The 20,425-nt window shown below is 35.5% G+C and overlaps 3 long non-coding RNA genes across 3 annotated transcripts; all 3 read right to left on the reverse strand.

Moving 5' to 3' along the window:
* Positions 1–8,811: 8,811 nt before the first annotated feature.
* LOC113727805 (uncharacterized) lies at positions 8,812–16,791 on the reverse strand. The gene is made up of 7 exons (XR_011839633.1): positions 15,015–16,791; positions 13,670–14,848; positions 12,632–12,869; positions 12,046–12,440; positions 11,224–11,297; positions 9,370–10,073; positions 8,812–9,226 (listed from the first exon to the last, which is right to left on the reverse strand). It is a non-coding gene; the product is annotated as an uncharacterized lncRNA (long non-coding RNA).
* A 574-nt stretch (positions 16,792–17,365) lies between these two features.
* Positions 17,366–17,708, reverse strand: LOC140035422 (uncharacterized). Its single transcript, XR_011839635.1, has 2 exons — positions 17,574–17,708; positions 17,366–17,499 (listed from the first exon to the last, which is right to left on the reverse strand). It is a non-coding gene; the product is annotated as an uncharacterized lncRNA (long non-coding RNA).
* A 29-nt stretch (positions 17,709–17,737) lies between these two features.
* LOC140035421 (uncharacterized) lies at positions 17,738–18,121 on the reverse strand. Its single transcript, XR_011839634.1, has 2 exons — positions 17,983–18,121; positions 17,738–17,785 (listed from the first exon to the last, which is right to left on the reverse strand). It is a non-coding gene; the product is annotated as an uncharacterized lncRNA (long non-coding RNA).
* Positions 18,122–20,425: the final 2,304 nt, after the last annotated feature.

Below are 20,425 nucleotides of genomic sequence, written 5' to 3' on the forward strand. Positions count from 1 at the left end.
CCGAATCTAATCTGTGTAATCAATATATTTTTAATGCTTTCTTTTTCTTTCAACAATTTTTTTCTTGTAATAAATTTAAATTATTCATTTATTTTTCTAGAGTAACTTTACTTAATCAGGCTTTAATTTATTAATTTTTTCTTAGAAACTAAGTATTTGTTTCATGAGAAAATGGATTACTGCATCTTTTATATTTAATTGAAAAGGTTACGTAGCCTTAGGTGTATAATTATTGTAAAAAATTTAATTGCTATCTCAAAAACCTTTTTTTTTTTTTGGTTTATGCATCCTATTATGACATATTTATGTATAAAAGTTATTAAAAATTGGTATGGTTGTCGACTAATTAATATGTAATAATTTTCTGGAATAAACATCATAAAACATATAAGAATATCATTCATATTTCTTTTCTTTTTCGGTTATTTATTCCTTGGACATGTTCGTAAATAATTAACAAAAATACGTGCATTAGCACGGCTGAAATACTAATTATTATTACTTCAATGAAATCCACGATGGTTGTACGTACTCTTTTATTTGAAATTTATATTTGTCGACTTGAAAATGACCAAGAACAATGCAACACCATTTACGTGGCTTAAATTAATACGACATGATTACTACAACTAGGAATAATCTATTTCTCATGTAGATCGACTATGGAAAAAACTATTTGGACACAAAAACTGCATCGTCTTCTAATTCTTTAGTTGTCCAAATTGCTTCATGAACTTCAAAATTGTCCTTAAACTTTAGATTGGGATATCTTATTCCTAAAATGCAAAAGCTTCTGCCATTTTAATTAGCCCTTCTCATAAGATAATCATTGCATTAAAAACTTACTTAAACAAGCAAACTATGATTGAAAATAATAGAAATGCTATTCTCTTTATCGTGAAAGGACCTTATGCTACAAGTGAACTACAACGTGATAAAGTCATGACAATAGATAGGGAAGCTTGGATAAGTACCAAAATGTTGCCTAATCTTGTGATCTCTTGGCCTAAAATTTAATGTCGGTGTTACAATAACAAGTTAAATATTTAGTTAATGGTCATAGTAAAAGCAAATAATCTTCAATCAGTCAAATGAGTCCCATCGTGAATTAATAGACATACATCAACTTAATTATCTAATTTTTTTTTTTTTTTTTTGGAACGACACCATTTACACATCTAAAAAATAAGCAACCATATTCTTTAGGGTATGATCTCAACTGTATATGGATATAGAAGTCACAAGTTCACGCCTCACTTAATTATTTGAGGTCGATTTGGTTTTGCAAAGACATATATTTACTAGTCATAAATAATATATATATTAACTAGGTAATTTTTGGAGCCAAAATTATTCTCTTTCCCAGGTTGCAGTAAACAACTTAAAGAACCTAATTCCAGCTTACCTGCGGATTGATATATAAATTGGGATTTTGAATCTTGAATCTTCTTCAAATTATCTGTCGTGAATTAGATTGAAAGACATATTCATTTTCTTAAAAGAAAAAAGCAGTAAACTGAACTTATAACCCGTCATGGGTCTATCACATCACAGGGAAGGAATGTTGCAACACCAAACAGTGAAAATGTCTCCAATGAAACATCATAATAAAAAATTCCCAGCAACTCTACAAAAATTTTGACACAAACTTTCAAATATAGAAGTACTGCGACACTTTCTTGAAACCTTTCTGTGTTTTGCACAAACTCAATAGCCATGCCAAGAAACATCATGATTTGCACGCACCATGTTTCAAGTTTGAGATCCCTCCTATCCTGGAACCCAAACTCAGCAACTACTTGAATTCCTCTTAAGTAGCCATCTTGTCTTGTCAGGGGATCCCTTGTAGATCCATCATCTTTCAATGTCACCAAACCATCAAGCATGACCAGCGCAGAGGCATATAGAGTTGTGAACGGATGAACAGTCAAGTAATAACTATACGATTTGAGCTCCTCAAATCGAGAGTAACGTTGTCTTTGCGATCCCTTGACGTATATACAAGATGAAACCGAATCTTCTGAATCTAAATACATTGAATTTTGGTCTACAATGCTTGGGGAATGACCAAATTCTCCACACTTGAGATCAAAACGAGAATTGGACGAGAAGTTTAGGAGGAATTAAGTAACTAGAGAATAGTAAAGCTGGTCTGCAACATAAAACAGGGATTTTGCCACATCCTCTGATATTGCATCAGACTTGAACTTTGCATCTTTCGTTGTCTATATGGCCCCAATCAATTAAATGGATGCAAATCATGCAATGATGTGGAGGCCAGTGTATAGTGTATAATCCGTTATAATCTTACATGTATGCATAAACGGATGTATAGCATGAATCTTTCACACATAAACACCTGTTTATGCACACTGGTGTGATTAATTAGCCTTCTCAAGTGGGAAAACTAATTAACATAATACATAGGGCTCTGAAATCCTTGCCAACTTAGAGTAGGAGTACGCCTAGACTGCTAGTGATGCTTAAATGCAATTAGATGACGGGTTTTATTTAATCAGATTTTCAAACGATTGTAGTTATTCTTGGTGCTTTATGCATAAATGGAGAAACCTCATTCATTGCTTTTGGATATCTTATCACTCATAGAAAAGTATACATGATAGAGTAGAAAAACAAAATTCTCTGCTTAATTAGCGATGATTTGATTTATTAAACCAATTGAACATGTACACTGGGGTCAATTTCGAAAGATTTTGCACTTCACACTTGTAAACGATATTAGATTCTCAAATAATCACACAAATTAAGGCGTTTGATACTTGGCACGCTACTAGTCAGCTAGTTATAGGCTAGAATATGACGGTTTATCATATTTTCATTTTGCCACTTAAAATGATCAAAGCGATTGTGATGATGATGAGGGTTGAGGGAAGTGAAAGTGAAAGTGACATTAATTATCATTTTGATTGAAAGCTGTGTCCTTCCAAGCTTGAGATATATAACGATCTAAGGGGTAGGAAGCATTTTCTTTTCTGCGGAAAGAAGGGTGGAAGTGACTGAAACAGGAGCAATATAAAGATTTGGACATCCAGGGAATGCAGCACAGGAGAAGGGAATTAAAGGGAGTGGTGACTGAGAATCTTGTTGATCCTCCTGATATATGCATGCTCTTACCTCAGAATCCTCTAGCTCTGAAGAGGGTAATGATGATTCTGATGATAACTACGACAATAACTAGGAAGAACCAGGGAGCTCTATTATCACTTTTATGGGCCCATAAATATCAAACAACAAAAATAATTTATCAAGCAAGAAAGCACAAAACAAAAAATGGAGTCTATCAAAATGCAGCGGCTACAACTTACTAAAGAAATGGAGACAGTGCCTTTAGTCACTATTTCGACATTTTGATGAATGGCTGACCGTGTATTTCCTAATTGTAGAATTACGTAGGTAATTTGTGGAGCCAAGATATTGTTTTCACAATTTGCAGTGCATATAGAGGATTAATTTGCAGTACAACTCAAAAAATGGAATTCCACACATACACACGCACACACATATAGAGGATTAATTCTTCTTACATCGTCACACTGTATATGCTGATAGGATTGAATGAATGTCATATTATTTGAATTTGAATTTAAACATTAAATTTTGTATATGTGATATGCATTAATTTAAACCCGTTAGTGTATACGCTATTAATGCATAAAAGATTTACTCATTTATATATATATATATATATTTGGAAAAACACGTGACTTGCACGAGAATATTAAGACCAAGATGAATATGAAAAATTTCTATCCTATAAAGTTTTTTGGGTTTCGATTGCATGTACAAGGGTAGACTTGCCAACAAGCCAAACACCAAAGTGCAACAGAGAAGTGGCCCTAACTAACCTCCTTCGATTTCTCCATCCACGAAAAATTATAGCGCAAATGATTCTTGCGTCCCTATAGATTATGTTTTAGGAAGCACCAATCCTGGTTAAACAATTTGTGAAACAAGGCTTTAATATGAGTATAGATTATGAGTATATATAAATTAACAAAGGCAATTTCTAGAGGGTATACAACTTGTTTAATTCAGAGAATTAGAATATCGTACATGGTATGCTTGTCTTGTGGATGTTTTTTGAATTTATTATCTCTCTGTATATTCTTTTTTTTTTTTTACAAGTCTTGAAAATATATTGTTCTATGTCTTTTTCCAAAATAAATTGTATTTTTCTTTTCAATTTGTCATTTTATGGGGATAAAAAGTTCCAAATTCATAATGGTCTCTTTTTTCTTTTTTTCTTTTTTTATAAGCCCTAACGGTCTTGTTTTGATTTGGTTCAGAATTTGGGAACCTACTATCTTTTTATAGTTAAAAAAGAGTATAAAACTAAGTCACTTTATGAGCCTTGACAGTAGATATTAACATTTGTTGGAAAAAACATATGAGTCTTGATAGTATTATGCTTCTTTTAAATTAAAAAAAAAAAGGGAAAAACAATGGCACAAAGTTGGGCACACTTTTGTTCTTAGTTTTACACAAATGAATTATTAGATTTTTAAACTTATGTTGTAAAAAAAAAAAGGACAACTAAACAAAAAAAAAAAAAAAGAGGAAATGAAAAGAATAGAGATGAAGCTGAAACACAAATAGTCAAACTCTCATTCCACATTTGTTGATCTATTTGAAATGGTCTTTTTTATCATTTGCAAAATTCTTTTCTTACCAGAAGTTTTCCAAAACTAAAGACACCACCTTTTAAATACCAAAATTCATTAATTATAGTAACGTTATTCACATTAACGAGTGCCCATTGAACATCCGTGGACCAATTAACAAATATGTGAAATGAGGCTTTAATAGATTTAATGACAATAATAGTTTTCTCGACTGTACTTCTCGGATGAGTAGCTCACCCTCAAGTATTTTTATCTCTCTTTTTCGAGAAGAAAATATTAAAAAGATAGGTTTTCTTGAGCAAACATTAATCTTCTATCAATCACAGATAAACTTGTACGCACAAAAAAAAGAAAAAGAAAAATAGAAAATGATACAAGTAGTACAACTAGTCAACCCAAAGGAAAACTTAGAATCCATTTGGATTGCATTTTTTTTTTTTTTTTTTTGAGAGTTTTGTAGAAGAATTCATGTGACGATTTTTTTTTTAGGTGTGATGTATATAAGGTAAAAAGGTAATTGAAAAATGTGAAAATGAATAATTTGATGGAAACTCAAAAAAATTTTCCACTGAAAGTACAACCCAAACAAGGCCAAATTATTTACCTTCGGAATGCTAGAGGCTTTGAGAAGTTCTGTATAGTGCAAACAAAGCAGTATTGGTTTACTTTAGAGAATTGAAATTATCTTCCTCAATCAGTACATCGAAATGCAAAAGAAAACAAATCCATCCAGCCTAAACTTATTTTCAATTGAAGTATGAAATTATCCTGAATTAATGCCTTTACATAGATAGCTCTCATTACCCTTACTCCTTCTACTCATCATGTTCAACTTTTGGTCTGTAATCTGCTGAGGTGCACAGATGTTGCACCTTGCCTGAGCTATATTAATGGTATTTGCATTTAGTTGCCACTTAGACATGAGGTAATATGCATTTGTCTTCTTAACATCTATATATATATGTGTGTGTGTCTGTCACAGAAGGAGCACCTGTAGTACATTTTAAGTTGTACCCAATTTAAGCTTAAATGTGTAATTAAGTGACACACCTACTGCAATTGTAACTCATAAATAAATATGCTTAATTACCCAAAAAATAAAATAAAATAAAAAACTCACAATACATACCAAGAATCTTTATAAATGTATTTTTGAGCATTTTAATTAATCTTTATAAATCTTAATTTAAGAATATAGAGATGCTTTAATTACGTAGTTGTCAATTCTAATTCTTGAACAATTTTGTTAAGCCTGTTGTTACATCAGTTTCCCTCATTTTCTAAGACATTTCCATATCAGAAACTGAAAAAAAAAAAAAAACATGTTTTTTAGCTACCCAAATATATATATATATATACATGTTTTTTTTTTAATGAATTCTGCGTATTTGATGCCTACTGTTGAGTGTTATCCAATACTGCTACTAAATATTCATACATCAATATATGCATATCTCTAATTACAACTAGTACTTTGATATAATTAAGCATATAACTATGAAGAAAATTGATTATATATTTGTAAGGTCTGCTGCTTCTGTTGGCCGACTTAATTGGTGGCCACGAGAACTCTCATTTTCATCCAAGTCTGGCGACGTACCCCATTTTGCATGGGGGCAATCCGCCATCTCCATTGATGGAAGTTGTTGTTTTAGCCAGTAGATCGAGGACGGACCATATTGGGCTCCTCGCCAGGAGCTGAACCCAGCTGGACCAGAGCCATCGGTGTTCAATCAGGGCATAGACTGCACTACTTCTGCTGATCGTGTGGAGCTTAACATAGAGCAGCTGCCGCATCTTTTTCCCTCTATATTACCGGCGACTGCAATGCATTAATACTTCATCATGAAACTTCAGACAGCAGCGAACCAGAAAATTTTTCTTCATCTTAATTTCTCTACACTTTGAACCTAGCTAGTTCGTTTTAGTATGCAGAACTGTTGTTTAGTTGTAATATATTTGGTTTCAATTTCTCTCAACAAGAAATTCTAGCCGATTAAGGGCCGAGAGTAGATGAATTTAGTTCAAGATCTGAAGTGAATGCTCTCTTAGAATTCAAGCTCCATTATTGAAAACTGAATATTCAAGATTGTGCTGTCTAAACATCTCACTTTCATTCGAATTGCAATAACACATATTTGAAACAATTGGACCAACATACTTTAATAGCTCGTGTGAAACAATTTAGGGCACTTCTAAGCTCTAGATGATGAAATGTGCAACCTTCGTGAAAAATATAGATTTAATTTAATTATTCTAAAAGAAAAAGTATAAAAAAAAAAAAAAATCCATGGCCTAGTTATTTCCAAAACAGAAATTAAAAATTTTTACTTAAGACTATAGACTAGTGCATTCACAATACCACCCCAAAATGGATGTTTAACTAGCTAGCTAATATGGCATGTATTTCAATATATGATATGTTAAGAAAATAAATACACCATTAAAGTCCATATTTGCATGTACATTTTTATGTGACAATGTAAACATTACACACTCAAGAGTCCAAGTAGGACTAATGTCCAGCTGAATACATCCCATCCCAGAAGGTCCTTGTCTGAAACCTTGAGAGCTGATAGTAGTAGCATCAGTACCTAAAAATTCCAGCCACCCCAGAAGCTAGCAGAACCACCAGGTAATTAATTACATATACAAGAGCAAAAGGTACAAAACTAGTCCCAATTTCATACTTTGGAACATGAGTAGTGAAGTTAATAACTTTTTTTTTCTTGATTTTTTGGACTTGCTTGGTTTAGATTATGAAAGTCTAGACTGAACTGTTGTCCAATTGGGCTATAAATGCTGTGATCAATGTCTTTTTGGATTTCACTAAATTCCTTTTTTGCACTATCTATGACATCAAATTCAACTTCTACAAGAGAAGAACTTGCGAACAATGGTTTTTAGGTTTGTAATCCTGGGTGCACACATGTTGCACCATGCCTGCGCTATACTGGTATAGCATTGAGTTTTCACTTTGGCATAAGGTAATATGTGCATTAATCTTCTTACCATCTATATCCGTCGAAAAGATCATCTAACCTGGATTTTACTGCTTTTAGATGAACTCTTAATTATGAATATCGTGTTAAGAATCTAGGCCAAAGTTCAATGTCTGATTAAATTCTTTTTTGGCAACTGATATCATCTAAGAAAACATCATTATATTTATAGAGTGATTTTGCCATTAGACGAATATTTGGAAAAATAAAAAAATTAGGATGAGACTGCTCTATCAAGGGTTTTAATCTGTAGGTCTAACATTTTGTTCTACTAAAGGTTGATTGGTGTGAGTAATGTATCAACTCTAAACAAATTATTGGGAATCCATTACAAGTAATATCTGCTACTTCTAGGTAGATTGAAGATTGAAGTATAGTGGCAATTAAGCAAATTTTGTTGTGAAAATCTAGACTGGACTCTTGTCCACTTGGCCATAATTTTTGCAATCTTTAAGTGCCTAAGAAACTAGCTTAATAGAAGTGCATGAAGCGTTACAACTATTATGATCCCATGAAGCTAGTAACAAGGCTGCTAGGCCAATCTCTTCCTTTGTTCTATGAACCCTACAACCACCAGAGACTTTGTTCTGTGGTCGGGCAGAAATTGTACGCATGAATGGAGCCCCATCCACCCACAAATCCACCACCAAAAGAAAAAGGCGGAAGAGCAACAGATGATGTGATTTCCCAATACTATCACATAAGATCAGCTTTCCCTCCTCCTCTTGCCCGGGCTTGGGACCGGCTGTCTGTGGAGACAGGCGGAGTTACAAAGCCATCCTACCAAACAAAACAGCACAAGCATACAAGCCAGCCACATTCAAGAACAATAGAGAAGAAAGTTATCCCCACCAAAAGGCAAGCTACAAACGTCTCAGCAATCTCACAAATAGCGAAATAGACTTGCAACAATCCATACCAGAGTACAAGAGAACTCTACGAATAGCACAGCACACCTTTCCTTAATAATATACCTTTTTTTTTTTTTTTGGGGGGGGGGGGGGGGGGGGCCGCGGGGAGGAGGGTTTTTAAGTGTCCACACGGAGGGGGGGCCTTCAAACCCATTAGACAGCCTTGAATTTACCAATTAGATCACAAATTACCACACATTCCTTCAAGTGACTAAAAAAAATAAAAATAAAAATTTTAAAAATTGATGCTAAAAATTTTACATAATGCTAAAGGCTGATAAAAGATCAAAAATTACATAGTGCAATCATCCAACAACAAATAGACCCTACTTATGGGACTTAAAAAGTCAACACACATCACAGGGGCTTAAGCTACACAGGTAAATCATACAGAGAATGACAAGTTGCCCTGGAAAACGGGAACTCTTTCATTTCTTGAATCCACCGAAATCAACCTCAAAAGTTGTACGCACTTCAAATAAATTAATGATTTTCAAGACTTGTACACAAGGGCATTTGGATTCCTCTCAATCTGTCAATCATTTATGATTGGTTATATGAACACAATACACCTGTGCCAGGGCCTGTTAAGATGCAACCACCTTCCCAAAACCACAACGCATACAACTATTGCAGATCTTAGATTGGACCTCTTGATGCCACACCATAACTGTTAAAGGCCACAAGCAAATATTGTCCAATAAACCCAAGGATAACAAAATTCAGTTGCACTTTAAAGTTGCATACTAAACCTATGTACCAGAGGATCACAAAATTCAAGTATGAAATGAAATTCACAAACAGTACCAGTACCAGTGGTATGTAAGTTGATGACTACGAAGACAGATATTGCACGCATCTGTTCTTACATGACTTAACAATACCAGTACTGATACCAGTTGTATGCAAGTCGACGACTCTGAAAACAGATATTGCATGCATCTGTTCTAACAAGATTGAACCGGCATCTGCTTATGAAGTGAGAATAACCACCTGACACTGCTCTCTTCCACTCAATTGTAGATAATGAACGCCAGCAGCGAGTACTCAATGGTGATGGAGAAACAGTTGAAGTTATTGTGCATAGTAACGGACAAACCAGTTAAAACATACAAAAAACCCAAGAAAGGATAGGAGGCAAGAAATACACCCCCAACTTGACCATGACCATGAACTTGATAATCCATACTGAGTTGCATCTTAGGCCACACCCCATAGTATATCAGAAGTTTCCACATTCAAAGTCGTCAAATCAAATTCCATGCAGACTAGAAAGCACTTCATCTTTTCCATCCATATGACTTAAAAGGAGAAACAGAAATAGAAATCCCAATTTCTGGACATTGAACTCAAGAACTGGCTGAGGTAAAGATATCTTAAATTCACTGGAATAAGCATGCTTGCTACAGAATATACAATACTCTGCTAAATACCACCATAACTCCAGATAACGCTCATACTATCAAAGCAGATTCTGCAAACTTCCCAGTATATTAACACCACCATCATGAATAAACCTGGACAAACAAAATGACACTACGGCTAAGCTCAGACATATCCATTACAAATGATCAGGATAAGAAACCTCTACATCTGTTTTGATTTCATGTTGATCGGTAGTATGCAATTAGGATAACTGTGCAGAAGCTAGGTAGAATGGGTTAGTAATGCAGAAATTCAGGCTTGAAAACACAGATCTGACTTCAACTCCCAGCCCTTCCTGAAATTGAATGCCGTAATTTAATTTTAAAAACTACGTAGTACTGTACAAAGAGAACCAAACACAACCACAAGAGAGAAGAAACTCCTTTGGAATCATGCAGACCACAATACCCGGTGACAAAATGACCAGAGATTCTTGAATTCAAGCTCCCTCAAATGAAGACCAGATAAAGCCAAGTTAATAACAACTCAGCAAATGCAACAGACCAAGTAGGGATATCAGAGAGAGAGAGAAACTCCTCTGAAATCATACAGACCACAAAATCAGATGAGACAAGAAATTCTTGAATTCAAGCTCCCTAAATGGAAACCAAATAAGACTCAAGTTAATAATGAGCCCAACAATCATCACATTCAGCATATGACAGACCAGGTAGGGATGAGAGAGAAATCAATCCGGATCATGGTGAACCATAAATTTTCTCATCCCTCCAATAAAGTTCTTTGCATCTCCTAATAATTCACCCCATCTGTTATTCTATAACAAAAACGTCAAATAGTGACAGAGAGAGTTTTGACATATCAAGAAGCTAATTGAGGTCAAAATTTTCCAAAAACTTATAATAGACCCTGAAAAACATGACAAACCAAATATTCCTATTCCCCCTCTTTTTTCTTTCGATACTCGCTAATGAACTCAATAATAAAAACGCTGAAAACACAGCATATCTGGAGAACCATCATGACTAATTCAGAATTCATCCATCAAAAGCTAATGAATTGATGTAATATATGTGAAACATCCCACCGTACAACTCAATTCCATAAGGCCTAAACCATTACCTTGACCCTATTACTTGAAAAACCTAACCATGATCAAAACTCCTGAATCCAATCTGCAGAATTAAACAAATTATAAAGCCTGAATAATGCGCCAGTGATGTTCTCAACAAACACAATAACAGAATGACATGAAGAGAGATTCCATGATTCAAACCACAGTACCATGGATATCTGAAAAAGAATTATCATCCAAGAGACCTCTATTTCTTCACAGTCCTCTCGCTAGGACTAGAGTTCTGCAAGGGAGTACCAGGACATCAGAACCCAACTTAAACTCGACACCAAGATGAAAACCAATATCAGAGCTGTCCATTAGTTCCAACTACCCAGAAATTTAAATTATATTACATACCATCAGAACTGATTAAAATACGAAGCCTAACGATAATTCTCTTTAGATCATGATGAGTTATCAAAACACCAGGAACCGCCTATACATACAAGTTCAATGGCAGAATTAGATAAATTTACAATAAAACAATCCCCAAAGAAAGAAAAAGCCTGGGATTAAGCTAATTGTAAATTAATGAAGAAGAAAGTAAAATAGGTGCAAGTGAATTAAATGGGCAGGTCGCAGGTGACCAATAATTAACAGTTGGGATTAAGCAGTCATACACAATTGCTATTCTCTTCCTTGATGCATAAGGTATTTCCAAAAACAAGAAAATTTTTAATTAAATTTAAATTATATAATAGCCTACACACATCAGAAGGACCAAAGCCCAAAAAATCCTCAAGGAGGAAGGAATGGTAAGACTAGGTAAGAAGACAAACGCCCTCCAAAATAATGTACTAGCCTTTGATCTGAGGATAGAGACCTTAAAGTTTTCACCACACCTCCAAATCACTGGAATCCTAGACTTAACACAAAATAATATACCAAATTAAGAACAAGTAGAGAAAATCATTTTTCAAGAAAATGAACCCAAAAAAAAATTAAAAGAGAGTAGGGAAAGAGAGAGCAAATCAAAATCTTATCACAACCGAGTAGCAGGATGATACTCTCGCAGTTCAAGCTTCCCTAAAATCAAGACAACAGATAGAAGCCATCACCAAATATCCCCAGTGAATTTTTCAAGGAAAGAGAACAAAGAAAGACCATGTTGCCAAGAAAAGCCCCCGATTTAATTCACATCTATGCAAAAGAAAGCTCTTCTCGCCTCCACACACCAGAAGTCCACTATTCTTGAAAGACGGCATCAAAAGAACCAGAGAAGAAACACAGATCTTGAAACATCACCATGATCGAAACAAACAGCAATGCAACAGTGATACAGAAAGCAAAACTCCAGATAACGGATTACGTTCACAGCCATCCAATAAGTCTAAGAATCATCACATCCAAAAGCCCATATTCAGTCACCACCCTCAGGAGGATTCTGCAAGCGAGTGAAAACATAAACAGCCAACAGAGACTGAACTTGGCACAAAACTGAAATAAAAATTGTAGATCATCTACCATATTATCAAAACCAATATATGTAGCATTTATTCTTCTTCAGACCATGATGAATCAGCGACACCAAAATCCCTACCTATACAAACATGTTAGATAAAAGAATTTAATTACCGTTAGATACCAAGCACCGCAGAGCCATCACCCAAAGAGAGGTCCTGGACTAAGCTAATCCATCAAGAGCCAAGTAAAGAACAATTGGGTACGATAACTTTAGCTTAATTGACTGGGCAGATTGAAAGTGATTCATACAGTCCAGAAATAAACAAAGTTGAGAATAAGCAGAGAGATACGCTTGATTATACCCCCATCTATTTCTCATGAATCAGGAAAGTCAACTCTGCCGAAATTACTGCCAGACCAAATAACGGACACAATAAGAAAATAAGAAATATTACAAATAAGGTGTCAAAACCCCTAAATTCCTCATGCACAAACAATACAGACAGAGCAAATCTACCATCCAGAGATCTCTCATTGATTCGAAGGAAAAAACAGAACAAGTAGGGGAGGAGCTTTCTCCAAAATCTTGTAGACCAGAATAGCAGGGTAACAAACATGACGAGAATGCTTTGTGATCCAAGCTATCCTAAAATGAAGACAACATCGAGATGCCATTACCAACAAACACCAGTGATTTTTAGGCAAAAAGGAACGAACAAGAGAACTCCTGATCTACCACGTCAATCCATAGCTCTTTTTGCCACCATATGTAGAACTCCACCATTCTAAGACAACCACACCAAAAGAACCAGAGGGGAAAAGACAATCTTGAAAAATCAACAAGGAACATTCAAGAAGTACTCAACATACTACAAAACCGCAAAGTGTAGGCCTTCATGATCAATTCTCAACACCACAGAGAAACTTCTGAAACCCAGAGCCACCACCTATAGCAACTCCAGCTAGACAACAAAAAAAAAAAAAACCACCCATAGGTCCAAATAAAAGCTCCAGATTTTACATTACATTCAGACCCATCCAATTAATTCACACACAGTCACATCCCAGAGACCTCCCCCTGACTATTGAGTTCGGCAAGCAACACGAAACCAACAAAAATTTGAAATTTGATGCAAAGATAACTGACAATGGAACGAACCAACAATACCAACTTTTTACAAATTTAGATCATCTATCATAACACCAAACCTATTCATAAAACAAGCATAAACTTGATTCTTGTTCAGATCATCACGAACCACCAAAACACCAGGAACGACCTGAAAAAACAGGTTTAATGGCAGAATTTGAACACTAAGAAATACTTCAGAACATCAAAATCGCCATACTGGTAAGATCCTAAGCATCTGAGAACCGCTCCCCACACGTAGAGAAGCCATGGGATTAAGCAAGCCAGAAATTAATGGAGAAGCCACAAAATAGGTGCATGTGAATTGAATGGGCTGGTTGGAGGTGTCCAACAATTAATGATTGGGATTAAGCAGTGATACATTTTCTTCGAGGATCAAGAACAGACTTCTAAGCAATTACTGACATAACAAATAATGCATGAGGTATTTCTACAAACATGGTGACTATGGAAGAACAGATTCACAAAAAATTTAGATTATTTAATACTGCACGGACATCCAAAAGTACCAAAACCAGCACAATGCTCAAGCAAAAAGGAACCATAAGCATAGGTAAGAAGATAAACCCTCCAAAATAATATAGCAGCCTTTGATCTGAGGACAGAGACCTAAGTTTCAACCACACCTCCGAATCACTGAAACCCTAGATTCAACACAAAATAATATAGCAAATTAGATAACAAGTAAAGAAAATCATTTTTGAAGAAAACAGCCAACAAAACAAAAGAGTAGGGAAAGAGAGAGCTCATCCAAAATCTTGTTAAAAAACTGATTTGCAGGGTACCAAACACACCAACGCTCCTGGAACAAGCTTCCCTAAAATCAAGACAACAGACAGAAGCCATCACCATCCATCCCCAGTGATTTTTTCAGGCAAAGAGAACAAAGAAAAACCAGGTTGAAAAGAAAATCTCCCAATTTTATTCACATCCATCCAAGAGAGCTCTTCTCGCCTCCACACCAGAAATCCACTATTCTTGAAAGAGGACATCAAAAGAACCAGAGAAGAAAAGACAAATCTTGCAAAATCACCAAGAACAACACACACAGCAATTAACGTGAAGTCCTTTTTACCAATGAACTCTATAGGGAAACTGCTGAAAAACCAGAGCAACTGCCACCAGCAATGCAAAAACAAAGCATCACATCCATTCCACAATTCTAGAAGGGAATCCCATAATTCTAAAGAAGAATCGCATCCAAAAGCCCATGTTCTATCACCACCCTCAGTAGAGTTCTGCAAGGGAGTATGAAAACATGAATGACCAACAAAGACTTGGCACAAAGATCGAGAATAATCCTAAAATAAAATTTGTCAATAATTTACCATACCATCAAACCAATATGCATAGCCTTAATTCTTCTTCAAATCAAGCATAATGAGCAAAATACCAGGAACCCACCTATACAAAATGCTTGGTGACGGAATTTAATTCCTCTTAGATACTAAGCAGTGCAGAACCATCCCCAAAGAGAAGCCCTGAATTAAGCTATTCCATCAAATCCAAAAGCCAAAAGAAAGCGAACCTTAGGCAAATTGAATGCATAGGTTGAAAGCATTCATAGACAGTTTTTCCAGAAATAAACTGTTGAACAAGCAGAGACATGCACTTGGTTATAACCCGTTCTATTCCTCGTGGATCAAGAAAGTTGGCTCTGCAAAACATGCTGCCAGACCAAAAAGATACATGGGAAACTTAAATTATAAATAAGGTGTCGAAACCCCTAAATTCCCCGAACACAAAAAGAACAATTAGTGTAGGTGAGAAAATAACTCCCTCCAAAAGATTTTACTAGCCCTTAATCTGAGGATGAAAAGGCAAGTTTGAATCACGAATCACTTCACTGAAACCCTAAGTTGCAACATCCTAGTAATATAGAAAATTAGAGAATAAGCAGAGCAAATCCACAAATTTCCCAATCAATATCAAGGAAACAGCAGAAAACAAGTAGGGAAAGAGAGAGCTCATCCAAAATCTTGTAAACCAGAATAGCAGGGTAACAAGCATGACGAGAGCGCTCCGATCCAAGCTTCCCTAAAATGAAGACAATGGACAAGCCATTACCAACGAACACCAGTGATTTTTAGGCAAAGAACACAAAGAAAGAATTGGTTGGCAGAAGAGAACTCCCGATTTATCACATTCATCCTTCCAAGAAGAGCTCTTTTTGATTGGGTGGTAGTATCCCACTTAGCAGCAGGTCCCCCCTATAGGTACATTTGTCCCACATCGGGGTTGGGGTTGGGTTTGGGTTGGGATATAAGTCCCTGGGATTGCCTCAAGAGTTGCCGGCTTTTGAGGTTAATTCTGGGATTAGGTTTATAAAACAACAAAAGTCTGATTCAGGCTGTTGAAAAAAGAAGAGCTCTTTTTGCTTCCATCCATCCAAGAAGAGCTCTCTTTGCTTGCATACGCAGAACTCCATCATTCTAAAGCCACGTTAAAAGAACCAGAGAAGAAAAGACAGCCTTGAAACATCATCAAGAACCATTCAAGAATGACTAGATCAATGAACTGCAAAACCTCAAGATCAAATCTCAATCAACACCACAGAGAAATTGCTGAAACCCAGAGCCACGACCTATATTAACACCACCTAAAGCAATGACAAAAACACCAACGTTGAGCCCAAAATAAGAGATTATGTTCAAATCCGTCCAATTAATACAGAGTCTCGCATACAAGAGACCTCCCTCTCACTAGAGTTCTGCAAGCGACACAAAAAACCAACAAAAACTGAAATTTGACGCAAAGATGGGAACTGACAAATGAAACTATTCAATAATACCAATTTTTGACAAATTCAGTTCATCGTTCATCTACAATAAACCTATTCACATAACAAGCATAAACTTGATTCTTGTTCGGATCATGAAGAACCACCATAACACTGGGAAATACCTAGAAAAAACATGTTTGATGGCAGAATTTAAAACCTAAAAAATACTTGCCAACATCAATATTGCCATATTGATACGATCCTAAGCATCTGAGAACCATTCCCAAAGATAGAGAAGGCATGGAACTAAAATAAATTCAAAAGCCTAAAGAGAACAAATAGGCAAAGATAACTTTGATAAAGAACAAGCAAAAAAGGTGCAGGCAAATTGAATGGAGAGGTTGAAAGCTATTTCAACGGTGTTTGTCCTGGACTTTAAAAAAAAAAAAAAAAAAAAAACTCGGTAAAACAGTCATATCAAAAGGTGCCAAAAGCATAAATTCCTCAAGAACGAGATTGTTCGTAAGAAGATAACTCCCTCCAAAACAGTTTACCATCCGAGGAAGGAAGGCTCAGTTGTCACCACAATTCCGAATCCCTGGAACCCTATCTTGCACAACACAAAAGTAATGCAGGAAATCAGAAAACGAACACAGCTGTCTCACAGAGCAAATCAGCATCTATAGCCACAAAACTCCCAGTCAATCAACAGAAAACAAGTAAGGACAGAGAAAACTTCTCTGGAATCTCGTAAACCAGTATAGCAGGGTAACAAACATGACCAGACCCTCCTGCATCCAAGATCCCCTATATCAATACAACAGATAGGGCCAGTTACTAATTGAATCCCCGGTTAATTTTTTTCAGGAAATAAAAAAGGAGACCAAAAAGAGGGACGAGGGAAAAACTCCCGATATCGTATGATATTCGCATCCAGGAAGAGTCTTTTTTAGCCCCACCGAAGACTAGGATTCTGCCACGCCACAACGAGGACATCAAAAGAACCAGAAAAAGGAAAGACGAGAAAAAGAAAAGGCGAAAAATCTAGATAACAAAGAACGATCGAGAAATTACTAATCAACAAACCCAACAATAGTAAAAACTCAATCTTTCTGATCAATCCTCCATCGACACCACACCAAAACTACTGAAAGTCCAGAGCACCGCCTACAGCAATCACAACAATAATAACAACCACAAATATGGACGAAATAAAAACTCCAGATTCAGATTACGCTCACATCCATCCAAGAGAGAGTTCCTTCCCACTCCATTTGCCCGAAATCCATGATTCTACAAGAAGCACAGCAAGAAAACCAGAAAGAAGAACCAGAACAGGGCTAATTTTGAAGGAAATTTGATGTCAAGTTTGTCCGATAATTGGAATGATCCAGAAATTACCACATAAACAAACCCAAAATAGCGCAAAAACTCGTATCCTTCCCGTCCAATCCTTCGAAATACAACCATGATTAAACCTCAAAAATCGCCATCAAAAAAATTAGCGATAATAAGCTTCAAAATAATCAAATCATCAAACCATAGACGCAACGATCGAACCCAGCGACGATCATCAATTGAAGATCCTAACCTTCTACTGAGACAAAAAAAAGACACAACTGAATTAATTTTTACGCTATAATTTCTTACCACACACACAGACGCGGGCAAAGGCGGTTAATACGGACGGGATTGGGGGGGTATTTATCGATGCTTGGGAAGGGAATGAACGGCTGGGATGAGGCGGTCATCCGTGATCTGGACGGTTGAAAAGAGGTCTTAGCCTTGTTGGACTCGGACTAAGATTCCCTTACGCGTATTACCCAATAGTCAGTTGTTTATTTAATTTAGGAAAATTGGCCACCACCCGATTTATGGCACCCGAAGGCGGTCAAAGCTCGTAGGCTTAGGAACTTTCTCAACGCTTCCCTGTTGAATAGTTGACTGCTGGTCTTCATAACAGGTGACAGCACTTATGGAAAAAATAGATAGTTCTGATTTTTTTCCGTACAATTTAAAAAAAATAGTTAATTTTTTTGAAATAATCAATTTAAATAATTATTTTTCTAAAATATCCTCACATTAATTAGAATACAATTTTATGAAAACTTAAATTGATAGTAAAAAAAAATCAACTCTCATTAAATGGGGTAGGTTTATAGTAACAACAACTTACATTAAATAAGGGTATTTTAGGAAAATTAAAATATAACTACATCCTTCAATTGGAAAGTGGACTACAATTTGAGATAGATGAAAATGGAAAACAGGACTATCAAAGTGGGACGGAGAGAGTATTTCAAATATCATATTTTTAAAAATATAAAATTAATTAAAGAAAATAAGAAAATATAAGGGAAGGTGGATGTTTTTGAAGATGTTTTGGAATGTATTTTGAAGTATTTTTAAAATTTTAAGATATTTTTAAAAATTAGTATTATCACCCATAACCATTACCGACCACCGCCACAACCCCCTCCCACTTCCTTCTCCTCCTCCTCCTCCCTCCCTTTCTTCCTATTTCTCCCTCTCTCTCCTCCTTCCCTTCCCTTACCTTACCCTCCTGCACTTCTCTTTCCCGTCACACCACGCCTCTCCCCTCTTCTAATACATGGCCTCGATGGGGTGTGGTAGGAGTGGAAAGATGAAGGGAAATAGAGAAGGGGAGAAGAAAAGGAGAGGAGATGAAAAAGGGGGAGGAGGAAAGGGGAGGGAGATAAAAGAGGAGGAAGAAGGGGATGGTGGTGGTGACTGTGGTGGGTAGTGGTGATAGATGGAAAAAAAAAAGAAGATGATGTAAATTTTTTGTATATTTTTTAATTTTTTTGTATATTTAGAGTTCCTTTTGATATATTATATGAGTGTAGTATTTTTGAAGTTATTTTTGTTTATATATATATATATATATATATGCTGTAGTATTATATATTAAAAACTTGTTGTTTGAAAAAACGGAGAATCCAAATAAAAAGGATAGTAATTGTTAGTACGTATACATATATATGGTATATTAGGTGAATATAAATGCACCCGTTAGAAAAACTATTTAATGAAATAGCCTATTCGAATTTTTTAAAAATTTTTGCAGGAAAATGCACGACAAAGATTTAATGTATGTAGAATAATAAGATAACCGAGAAATATATTTATGAAAAAATAATTTTTTTTTTGAAAAAAAATGACAATCCAAACAAAGTCTAATTTGGTAAATAAATTGATTTGTTTTGGATAGGTTATTATTTTTAAAAAACTTTAATTCCATCAGAAACACTCTGTGCTTTACATCATAAATACATTGTTGGTATATCTATGTTCATTAATGTAATCCCCTTGATTTTTTTAATTTGTGAAAATAAATAAAAATACTTATACTTTTAATTTCAGTTACAATCTCACCAAAAAAAAATAGTGGTTGAAATGTAATAACAGATAGCAACATTGAGTGGAGACTGGGCATCAGCCTTCAAAGTTTGAGCTTGTGGGCAGTCAACTGTTTCCAGAAAGAGATATTCTCTCAGGGTGGAATTTTCCTCAACTTGGCATAGTGTAGCCAGGGGTGGGGCATTCTGCAAAAGGATCAAGGACGTTGGCTAATTGGTTTTGCTTGCTGTTAAGCACAGGGTATGCATCCGGCTTGGCAATTGAATACTTCAACATAGAACATCATCCAGCTTGCTCATCATAAGCTTTCAAGCTGATGTAAAATTGGGAACTTTTTAGTCGCGAGTGGCAATGCAAGCGGTCGCAATGTTGGCGGAAAGGCAATACACATGTTGATCTCCTAGAAAAGATGAGTTTAAATTTGCACTTTATTCGGGGCGCTTTATTTCATAAGCCTCTATTATCAATAAATTTTATGAATGTTTCCTTGGTTGATTGTGCTATTATTATGTAATTGGCAGTTAGGCCTCCGATTGACACCCCCAAAAAAGATTTAGCGTTTAAAATTTTTATCTATTTATTATTCTTTTTGGTAAAAATTTTCATCATAAATTTATGATCTAGATGTTGGATATACTCCCTCCGTTCCACTTTGATAGTTTTGTTTTCCTTTTTCGTCTGTCCCAAATTATAGTCCAATTTCTCATTAAGA

The sequence above is a fragment of the Coffea arabica genome, chromosome 2c, assembly GCF_036785885.1.
Source record: "Coffea arabica cultivar ET-39 chromosome 2c, Coffea Arabica ET-39 HiFi, whole genome shotgun sequence".
NCBI lineage: Eukaryota > Viridiplantae > Streptophyta > Magnoliopsida > Gentianales > Rubiaceae > Coffea > Coffea arabica.